The following is an 11,825-nucleotide window of genomic DNA, read 5'->3' as shown; positions in this document are numbered from 1 at the left end:
CGCGAAGCCCCCGCCCCGCCGCCCCGGGACGCCGGCTTCCCTGCACGCAGCCCGGCAGCTAGAGGCCGCCGGCCCCGAAACCGCACTTCATTCCTGCGCTTCGGGAAGCCATGGCTCCCTCGCGCCGGCGGGGCGGGGGTGCGCAGGGAGGCGGGCCGCGCGCTGCGGAAAGTTCCCCGCGCCGGCGGCGGCGGGCGGGGGGCGGCCGGCTCGCCCGCGTCCCCCTGCAGATTCCACCATTAATTAGTCCTAAGGACTGTCTACTGGCAACTTAAACAAAGCGAATGCCTCGAATTCCTTCCCGGCCCGGCGGTCTGGCCGCGAGACCAGCACGCCCGGGACGCGGCGGCGCGGTCGCCAGCTGCGGCGCGGGACCCTCCCCGGCAGCCCGCAGCCGGGCCCCGCACGCCGGCCGCCGCGCGCAGGCCGCCCTCCGCCTCCCGCTCCGAGCTCCGGCCCTTCCTGTCTGATCACTTCCTTCCTCCCGGTGCCCGCGGGCCCCGCGCAGCCCCCTCCCCGGCGGCCCGCCCGGCCCGGCCCGGCCCGCGCCTCCCCGCCCCCACAGGCCCGCGCCCCGCGCCTCCCCGCGGTCGCCCAGCCCCGAGCTCCCCCCGGCCCGCGGATGTCTCCCCGCCTCAGCCGCCGGCGCTGCTCCTCAGGTTCCCGCGCCTCCACGAAGTCTGCTCGGACCCTCCCTCCCCCTCCGGGGAAAACCTCCTCAGAGCCTCTTCCTCCAACTCGGGAAACGCGCCCCAGTCTCGCCCACAAGACCTCCCCGCCGAGCTCGTCCTCCGGGAGCCGCCGAGCTCTCCCGCCCCACACCCCATCCCTCCCCGGGGCGCCGCCGGCTCTGCCCCGTCGCCCCCGCTGCCCCGACCCTCCGCCGGCCGGCCGCCCCCTCCGGCTGCCCGGCTCGCCCCGCGCCCGCCCCGGCCCCGCGCCGCGTTCCCGCCACCTCCCCCGACGGACCCCTCACCTCCGCGGCTCCGGCCCGCGCTCCCGCCCGCCCGGGGCTCCGCACTCGGTTCCCAGCGGCCGGCGCCTCCTCGGGCTCCCGGGGACTGACAATGAGGGGCGGGGCAATGGTGACGTCAGCGCTCTGGGAGGCGGGGCATGCTGTGGGGGCGGGTTGCCTTCAGGCCCCGCCCTCTCCGCCTTCTTTTCCCTTAGCACGGGATTCCACCCTCCAAGTTTTTATTGCCTCCCTAGGTAGGTGCCCCGGGCAGGTGCTAGGCCCCGTGAGAAATCCAAATGAGAGTCAAGATTCCCTGCTCTCAGGGAGCATTCTGGGGAGGGGGCGGGGGTGTTAAGGATTAAAGGAGAGGATCCATGGAAAGTGCTTACCTAGCCCAAGGCCTGGTATGGAGTAATCACTCAACAGAATGCTGCTTCTCTTACTCAGCAAATGTGGAGAAGGAACTCTGGGTAGACTCAAAAGGCATGCGTTCCAGTCCCCCAGCTCTGCTATTAATTCATCATGTGAGCCTAGAAAAACCCTTTCCCATCTATGTGCCTAACTTTCACCTTCTTTAAAATGGGAAGAAGCAAAGACTATATGATCATGGAAATACCTCCAAGGATTTTATGACATCTTCCTGTGGGCCTGTTATGTGCATGGTACCTAAGGCCCAGAGAAGGTGAGAGGAGGACTTTGAAGGAGCAAAGGACCCACACCCAGCAGAGAACAGGCCAAAGATACTCTTCCTGCAGATGCCCTCCCACGCACTGGCAGGCAGTGGCATCCACAAGCTGGGACACAGATGCACTGAGGCTGTTTCCTCTCTGAGTGCAGCAGCATGGTTGGCCTCTTAAGACATCTCTTGTGTAAACTCTTTATTGCCTGTGGAATAATGGCCAAAACCCTGGACTGGTACGATCACTTCCTACCTTTAGACACACACATGCACACACACAGTCTCTCTAGAGTTTATCTAAACTTCTGTTAGCACACCCACTGCTTTCCCACATCTGCCCCTGTGCTCATACTCTTCCCTTGCTGTCTCATCTCAACACACAGCCCTCCTAGTTTCTCCCAGCCAGAAGCCAGTCTTCCCTGCTCTGAATATTCAGTGGCATTGAGTGGAACTCTCACATGGGCATGGGCACATTACAACTTGTATCAAAGGAGCCTCCCCTTTGTTTCCTAGCACTTCCTGAAGGTCAGAAACCACACTTGTTTGTGAAGCTCAAGATCTGTTGCCAGAAAACCCAAAGGTCACATGCCCATGTTCTTGTGCATACATGATCTCTCTCAGCCTCAGTCTCCTCATCTGTAAAATGGAAATAATAATATGGTCCTTGTAGTGTTTGTTTTTCAAACTACAGGTGATACTACAGGAAAGCACCAGACACGGCGCTCCACAATTGATGCAGATGTCATTTCTATTTTCAGTGTTACCACTATCATCAATAGTAATTCCTGCTCCTAACAGACTGCACCTGTGTTAACTCACCCAATCACTTTGTAGTGGAAGACTTTAGGGGCCTGACTAGGAACACTTGCTTAAAGTGGTCCTACAAAGCCGTACCATTGGAACAGGAACCAGGGCATGTGTCACTCAGCACTCCTCCAAGTGGAGGCAGCTGCGAGCTCTCTGCAGGTTCTTTGCGGCACAGCTGACCCCTTTCTGCCGTGTGCCTTTCTCCTCTCGAGGGCTTTACAGAGAGATGGATCTGTGTTAAACTGCCCTTGGCATCCACTGTCCTCCAGGAGAGCTGCGGCAAAGCTCTGGGTGTTTCCAGAGCACTGGGCCGTGGAAAGAGGGGAAGAGCTTCGGGGTTCTGATTAATTTCCTACACTGAGGACAGGAAAATAGCTGCCCTGAAATGCCTGGGCTAGTCCTCAAGGGTCCCTACAAATTGTGGTTTATTTTTAGAATAGGAGATTCAAAAATGCTACTCCCCATGAAAAGTGAGCATGGCCACAGAATTGCTGCAGGCACAGAAAGCGCCTTTCCTGAGTCCCTTCCAACACTGACTCCAAATACTGCAAATCCTCAGAAGAGAGAACCCTGCGCCAACAGAAAAGCATCTGAAGACAGAATGTGCACGTGCGCGCGCGCGCGCGCACACACACACACACACACTCCATCAACTATTCATTAATCCACAGCAAAAGCTTTGACACAGGACAGATCAAGATTTGAATTCTAGCTCCACTACTGTCTCCTTGTGTAACCTTGGGCTTTTTTTTTTTTTTCCCACGTGGTGGGGATTGAACCCAGGGCCTTGTGCTTGCAAGGCAAGCACTCTGCCAACTGAGCTATATCCCCAGCCCCTAACCTTGGGCTTTCAAGCTTCTGCACCTCAGTTTCTCATCTGCAAAGTGGGAATAATTATGTACCTATCTCACAAAATGGTTGTTGAGGATTGAATGAAATAACATGTGGAAGAGCTTAGTTCAGAGCCAAGCACCCAGTTCATGCCAAGAAATGGTGGTTGCTGTTAGAATTTCCACATGTTCTCCCAATAAGCCCCCCATGTGTAGGCCTCTGGGCTGGAAGTTGGGCTAAATAATAGTCCTGCCCTCAAGAAACCCATCAGTAAAAGGAATGGTAGATTTGCATGAATAGGGGGAAAAAAAAGTGTCTATTGGGTATTTTTAAGGAAAAAGAGAAAGTTGCAGCACCCTCAGGTATAGTAGGATTCCATGCTTATGATTTATAATATATACTTAGTCTATGTATAGAAAAATGTGGAAACTATAAAGAACGAAATAAAGAACTTTCGCCTTGTTTACTTTTGCTGTTTTTCTTTGGGTGTGTATAGTAAGAACTTTGAAAGACTTTTCTAAATGCTAAGAGGGAAGAAAGGGAATAAAAATACAGCTACAAGGCATATCAGCAGAGGTTGTGGCCTCTGTGCCAACCTTGCACACTGCCATAGGAAGTTCCATGGGTTCCATCTCATTCTTTGCAGGGTTCCAGGGAAAGATTCTGAAAACAGAACTCTTCCCCACACCCCTCAGGATGCCAGACCCTATCAACAACTTATTCATTCATTCATAGCAAAAGTTTTGGCAAACCAAGTTTCAGATCCCAGGGACTAGAAGAATGTAGCCCAGTGGCCGAGCACGTGTTTAGTATGTGGGAGGCCCTGAGTTCAATTTCCAGCAGCAATAATAATAATAATAATAATAATAAAATATTCAAATCCCAGCTACACCACTTGCCAGCTGGCAATCTTCTTTTCTCATTCTACCTATTCAAATACTAATCTATTCTGGAAATCCCCTCACAGACACACCCAACAGAGATCTAGGCATCCCTTAGCCCAGTTAAATGGACACATACAATTAGCCCTGTCCCTCCCCTCACAAAGAATAACAATAGGTCAGCATCTTGTGTCTACTGTGCCTAAACTTGCATTTCATATTTCCCTTGATATACTTCTGCAATTTCAATGTTTTACAAGCAGCATGAATTACTTCATCATCAGGAAAAAAAAAGTCAGTAAAATCATATATAAAAATAGTGCTAACCAGCTAGGGTTGGTTCACTTTTGTGGTCTGTGAACAATAAATGATAACACAATCTGGGGGAGGCCAGTAGCAAAGTCTCATAGGAATCGTAGAAAGTGAGAGTGGGAAGGGACAAAATTGCCTCCCTTCTCTTACTGTCCCCCAAATAGCATGATTTTAAGTCCTCTCCCATATCAGGGCCCATCCCTACATGCACTGCATTTATTCATTCCACAAACATTTATGAAGTCTCTACAATATACTGAGAATCCTGCCAGATAATTTACAGCTACTATCTCATAGGTTATAGGGGATCATTACTGCTATCTTGCAGATTAGGAAAACAAGTTTCTGAGAGGTAAAGTAAGTTGCCCAAAGCCATGGATCTAGTGGGATCTAAACCAAGACCGGCAGCAACATCAAAGCCCAAGTCCTGGAGGAAGTGGCCTGTATTCCAGAGCTAATGAGCTGTGCTAATTAGATCAGGAGGTCATTATCGGCCTGGTAGCCCTGGGCAAGTCACTGAACTCTCTTAGCAGCAGTTTGCCCACCTCTGAAAGGTAAGGGAATAACAAAGATATTTTGCACAAATTCAGCATGCTGCAGGCTGAAACCCATAAAGAAAGGAAAGCCATTGTCTCCTTGGGATCTGGTCTCACTTCTCCTTGGATCTCTTGTTGCCCTCCCAGTTCATGTTTCTCTCCATTACTGTTTAACCTCCTTAGGGCACATAGTTCTGTCGTTCTTGCTGCAGCCCATTTCTCTTCCTCCACTAGCCTGGGACCTCCTGGAAAATGGGAATGATGCCTATTCATTTCTGAAGCCTTTCTGCCCCCATGCAGCCTCTGCATGCCTCCCTCCATTCCTTCACTCTTATTTATTTCACAACAAATGGCCAAGGGCCCAGCATGTGCCGGGCACCACACCGACCTGCACCCTGGGCCTGGTGAAGTGGAGAGACAGAACAACTTCACAACACAGTGACTTCATAACAGTTGCACTAAGTGCAGCAAAGGATCAGGATTGAGGAATGCAGAGTGGGGACCCATCTGAATCTAGGAGGCAGGAAAATCTTTCGGAGGAGGTGGCCTAGAGGTTCAGAGAGGCTAAGGAACCTTCTCAAGGTCTCGCAGCTGGTAAATGGAAAAGCTAGGATGTTAGCCCAGGAATGACTGACCCTAATGCCCGCAGCCTTCCAGAAAGTCCTGCCTCTTACCTCCTCCTGTCTTTTTCTTCCTTGGCTCTTATTGGTGAGAAGGGAGGAAGGTCTGTCCAGCCCTGTAGTCCCCAGACACAGAACTCCTGTTCTTGAGTTGCCCCAAGAACCTAAACCCCCACCCCAACCTCTGAAGAACCTGGACCCGAACCACAGCCTCAAGGCACAAACTTGAGCGTCAAACAGACCGCGCGTGGACTCCGGCTGTGCAGTTTCCTAGCCATGACCTTGGACCACTCACCTACGCACCCCGCGGCCTCCGCCTCACCTCCCCCAGGAGCGCTGCACGCCCGCGCTGCGCCCTGCCTCCCCAGCCCCGGCTCGTGGCCCGGCGGTGGGACGATGGCGCGGGAGGACTCGGGCCCCGCCGCGCTGCGCGCACGGCCAGCTGGACTGCGGCGCAGCGCGGACTGCGGCGGGCGCGCCCGCCTGCCGCAGTGACAGCTCCGCGCCGCGGCCCGGGGAGCGGCGGGGCGCGCGCTCGGCCCTCCCCGCCCGGCAGGGCGTTCCCGCCAGCCGGCTTCCTGCAGCCCAAGGCCCGGAGGAGGGACGGCGCGGCGGCCTGGCCGGCCTGGTTCCTGGCTTTCTCTGCGCGTTTCCTGAGCGGGACCCGCCGGGGGATGGGACCCCGCGCGAACCTCCTTCCCCGGGAGCGCCGCCAGGAAATCGCGTCCTTGTGAACTCCGGTTTCTGCTCGGTGCCGGGAACCGTGCGGAGGCCGCGCCTAAGCGCTCAGCCCTCCCAGCTGGGCGTGGGGCGACCCACTTACCCACGAGGAAGCCAAGCCGGAGACCAAACGGCAGGCTCCAGACCCCACACCACAGCAGGATTCCAACCCCGTGATGTAAGTTCCTCAACTCCATCCTACGGACGAGAAAACCGGGGCCGTACCAAAATGAGGGAACCTACCCAAAGTCATCACGAACACGTTACTGCCAGTAGGATAAAGTGGTTACTCTCCACCCCACACTGTGCTACGAATGCGCTAGGGTATTTTGTCACTGAGTCCTCATAATGCATGATGATAACCATCGTCCCTATTTTGTAAGGAAACCAAGAATCAGAGAGGCCAAGTGACTTCTCTAACATCACACAGCTACAAAATAACGGAGCTAGGAATTTTTTTTTTTTTCCCCGTATCTCCTGCTTCCAGAGCTCAGCCCATTCCACCGTGTCATTTCCCCATTATAACTGAGTAACCTGTGGGCCAAGACCTTGCCTCATTTGTCTCTGGGTCCCCACATGCCTACCTAGAATTTGGTACAAAGTAGGTACTCAGGGATGACTATGGAACCCAGTAGGAAAGCTCAAACTCAGAAAGATGGGTAGGGGGGCATCTAACCTGACTTCTAGAATCTTCGTCCAAGTGAAAATCCAACCTCTGATTGACTATTCCCAATCATGAAGAACTTCCTCCCTCTCCCATAATATCCCTGTGAGCAAATAAATTTGGTTTAAACTGCAAATGCTCCTTTTGGTCCCTGGTTCCTTGTAAGCAGGCAAGATCATTTCCTTTCTTATGGCCACTATATATATATCCTAGCATTATTTTTAGCCATTTTATAAGGGTGGATGGTTCAATGATTTTAAGCTCTTAGTGCACTGGAAAAATGTCAACTATCCGAAGATGTCCCCTTCCATGCATAGAGTTGTTTTAGAGAAAAGCAACTCAGACTACATTTTTCCAATTTGCAATTAGGTATGTGACTAGTTTTCACCAATGGGATATAGGCAGAGATGATGTGTGCCGCATTCAGGCCAACGTGGTTACAAAATATGCATACTTTCTCTTTTCCCTCCCATCTTCAACTGGATGCCAACGTCAGGGTGACCTTGGAAACCACATATTGAACGTGGCAAGGCCTTAGTCAACTTGTGTCTCGCTTAGTCACTCAACTGCATGAGGCACACATTGAACTAACTTCTATGATATTCAGGCATTGAGATTTGAGGATTTATCCTCAAATTTGAGGAGTTAATGTAACTTAAGTGATACAGGATTAACTTGAGTTCACTGTTATCCACCATGTGAGGGAACACGGTTTTGTTCACGCGAAGATGCTTAAAGACACCCATCCAGGGCTGACCGTGTCCCGCTGGCTCAGCAGTTCAGAAAGTCTCTGTTCACCTCATTAATGTATTATGTCCTCCTATTCCAAAAAGAGTTTTGATGTGGTTTCCATCGCAGCCTCAATAAAGAATAAGAATCGAGGAGTAGCAGAAGGCCAGTGGAGAAGGAAGGAAAGCAGATGAAAAATTGACTACATACAGCAGAAATGCTAGGATAGGTTTTCTAAGGATAGCAACTGGGATAGAGCGTGGCTCTGAGTTTCCTGGCAGTCAAAAAGAAGAAGGAAACAGGATGTGTTTCCAATTGTATAGAAAGTAGTAAACATATGATATAGTATACAGACCTGGAGTCTAGACCATTTACTAGTCACATGAGCTTGGGCAGCTAATGAATTTCTCTGTACTTCTGATTCTTCATCTGAAAAATGCAATGATATAATAATAAAATTTTGGATCATTGGGAGGACTAAATGATTCAAAACACATTCAGTTTGTTTGCTTTTGGTGATACTAGGGATTGAACCCAGGGTGCTCTATCACTGAGTTACATCGCCATCTTTCTTTTGATTTTTTATTTTGAGACACTAAATTGCCCAGGGTGACCTGGAACTTGCAATCCTCCTGCCTCAGCTTCCGGAGTTACTGGGATTATGCAGCGTGCCACCACACCTGGCCACCTTCAGTTCTTATCGCAGCCCTGCTTTGTGGTAAATTGTATATAAGAATCAACTATTGGGGCTGGGGTTGTAGCTTAGTGGTAGAGCATGCGCTTAGCATGTGCATGTGTGAGGTCCTGGGTTCAATCTCCAGTACAAGAAAGGAAGAAAGGAAGGAAGGGTGAATTAACTATTGTTGTGATGTGATTGGAAAGATCAGGTCAGTGATTTGAGAGAGACAAGTTTTCCCTGCCCTAAATTCTCAGAGGAATGTATCCTATAAGGAGCCCTCACTGAACAATAGAAAGTGCCTCAGTCAGTGTTGGGACTGATACGTATTTCTCTTATTGGCTGATGATCCAGACAGGCCTTGGTATTGTACTCACTGGGTAATCTGCAGGGACAGGGTGTTGGGGTAACCTCGGGCCCTAAGAGTCTTTGTGATGACCAGTCCTTGGGTCAGGAAAATGTGGAGGTGAGGGGTGAAGGAGCTGGTGCCAGATGGACCCTTGCACAACTGTTAAACTCTTCATCCCCACCATGGGGATAATAACAAATAGGTCCAGGCACAGTGGCGCACGCCTATAATCCCAGAGGCTCAGGAGGCTAAGGCACAAGGATCACAAGTTCAAGGTCAACCTCGGCAACTTAGCAAGACCCAAAGCAACTTAGCAAGACCCTGTCTCAAAGCAATAAAAAGTGCTGGGAATGTGGCTCAGTGGTTAAGTGCCCCTGAGTTCAATCCCCCATACAAAAATAAAATAACAAACAGGACCTATCTAAGAGAGTTATCATAAAGACTACATGAAAGAATGCATACAAAACAGTTACGACAATCACTGACATTATAGGACAACTTTGGCACACGAACACCCACAAAAAAAGGGAAAAAAACAACAAAATAAAACAGGGACCCTCACCTGGAATCCCTAGAATAAGACTAACTAGTTTACAATGTTTAAAAAGGTGGAAAAGTCACCGAACACTTCCCCCAGAAGATGGCCTGGGTTGACCAAAGCATCCCTTCTTTGCTTCCGGCTGGAATTCCCTTGGTCCCGTTCGGTGTGGTGCCAGCCCAGGCTGGCCTGGTTTTGGACTCACCCTGGCCTTAAGAGGTACTGCAGAGCCAGGGTGACCTCCTGCCACAGTCACAGACTGCCCCTGAGGGGCATGGAGGGCCTGCTTGGCTCTTCCCTGGGTGCTTCCTGAGCACTTAGCGCTGTGCACGGCTTTATACACATGACCGTGTCTGGCCCCACCAGAGCCTCAGCAGGGGCTCCTCCTCCATAATTGTATTTTGCATACATGAAAACTAAGGCTCGGATTGGCAAAGTGACCTGGTTGTAGTCACACAGCCAAGTATGAGCAGAGCTGGGACCTGAAGGGAAGTCTGGCAGATCCTGTCTCCGCCTTAGTTAATTCTCTCTTCCTAGATTGTTCATATCAAGGACAGTCCAGGACACACCTGTTGCTGGGACCACCCAACCCTCCTCCCTGGCTCAGGGCAGCCCCTTACCCTGCGGGAAATATCTCACAACCAAGACAAACCCAAATTTCACTGGGGTGCCCTGGGCTGATGAGAAGCTGGGGGTAGGTGGAAAATCAGCCTCCATTGCTATCATCCCTGTCTAACCTGCAGCTCAGGACCTCTCAGCCTCCTGGTTGGCCTCTCTGCCTCCAGGTCTCCCCTTCCATCCCTCCCTTCACCTGCCCCCTCAGGGATATGCTCAATCTTCAATAGCTCCCTATTACTCCCAGGAAAAAGTTCAGAGTAGATGGCTTGGTTGAGTCCTCAGGGCCCAGCCTACTTCTTCGCCAACCCTCTGTCCTCTCAGGCCCTCTTGGTCCCCAGCACCCCCAAACAGGTCATAGTTTCCAGCCTCAGAGTCCTTGAACCTGCAATTCCCTGTGTGGTGTGAAATGCCAAAAGTGTGAATCAACTGCTGGGCACCAGCTGAGCTGTGAGGCTGTGATTCCAGGAGCCACACCTTCTGGGGCGGTGACAGAAATCAACTCCCTGCTGTCCTCTGAAGTTCCCTGTGGCTGGAGTTGCCCACCATTCATCTAGGAAGAGAGCGCCAGCAACCTCCAGCTCTGTGCAGACTGCTGGGAAATGATGACCTTATCTTGCACCCAATTCTACATGCCAGGTGCAAGGTATGAGCTAGGAGTCTGGGAGGTGCCCAGCAGTCCGGGGAGCTAGATTTGCCCCGGATCTGTCAATGCCTGTGTTCTGGCTCTGAGCCACTACTCCCATGCTATCTTCTTGATTGAGGCAGAATTCACCTCTGTGCATTTCTATAACATACACAGTTGCCCCAGGGCCAGCCCAGAGCTAGCAGAGACTTCCCACCTCATCATCTCCACTCACTAGTGAAAATTTCCTTGAATGAGGAAGGTGTCCACCCACCTTGAATTTGTCCCTTTCCCTGATGCCTCTGCGCCACCTGGTGGACACACCTGGAATGGATCAGGATTTCTGACAGCTCTGGGTCTAAGGGACTAGGGGATTTAGCAAAATTCTCAAATTCTCAGTGGCAAAATTCTCATCCAAGTCTACATCCCTCTTTAAGTCCCAGAGCCCTCTGGGATCAGGTTCTTACTGTATAAAAAGGGCAGGAAGGATCTATGTCTGAAACGACTCTGCCTCCTCCCTTAGTGGAATGAGCAGTCCGGGAGGGCCAGGTGCACGATCCGGTAATGCCAGCAACTCAGAAGGCTGAGGCTGAGGATAGCAAGTTCAAAGCCAGCCTCAGCAACTTAGTGAGGCCCTAAGCAACTCAACCAGACCCAGTCTCAAAATAAAAAAATAAAGACTGGGGGCTTAGGGGTTCAATCCCCAGTAAACAAAAAAAGTTCAGAAGGGCAGAAGTTGCTGGCCTGTTCACTCTTTGTCCCTCCTAGGGGATAGGGCAGTGCTTTGTACAAAGGAGATGCTTTGTGGGGTTTAGGAATTGTATTAACAGAGGCACTATATGTACAACAGAGGAGGTGATAGTCTTTCTGCCTATGTCTGGAGTACTGTGTTCCATTTTCAGACCAGAACTCTGAATGGGACATGGAGGAAGCATAACTCATTCATAGTAGGATGAACAAGATGGCGGAGGGGGACTTCAAAGTTACTTTTTATGGGGAACAGTTGAAGGAGCCAGAATATTGACTTTAATATAAAAGAGACTCAAGGGGTATATGTGTCCACATTGAAATATCTGAAGAGAGCACCTGGGAAAAGGGCTTGAAAAACTAGGTGCCAAGGACTGTCCTTCAGGGAGAGAGATTTTCCTTCTTCTCAAAGCAAGGGGAGCTTTAGCCTGAACAGGATAAACAACAGACCTGCATTTAATCTCAGCCTGTCTCCTATAGCTCTGTAACCTTGGCAATTTCCTTCACCACTGTAAGCCCCAGTTTTCTCATGCATAAAATG

General features: G+C 51.2%; 1 protein-coding gene across 1 annotated transcript in view; it reads right to left on the bottom strand.

Moving 5' to 3' along the window:
- Positions 1 to 6,155, bottom strand: part of Luzp1 (leucine zipper protein 1) — a 92,389-nt gene extending 86,234 nt beyond the window's left edge. The window contains 1 exon segment of the mRNA XM_053743439.1: positions 5,917 to 6,155. The gene's annotated coding sequence lies outside the window, so the exon portion shown is untranslated.
- Positions 6,156 to 11,825: the final 5,670 nt, after the last annotated feature.

This window comes from Sciurus carolinensis, chromosome 1, assembly GCF_902686445.1.
Source record: "Sciurus carolinensis chromosome 1, mSciCar1.2, whole genome shotgun sequence".
NCBI lineage: Eukaryota > Metazoa > Chordata > Mammalia > Rodentia > Sciuridae > Sciurus > Sciurus carolinensis.
This window is presented reverse-complemented; position numbering and strand designations above follow the sequence as displayed.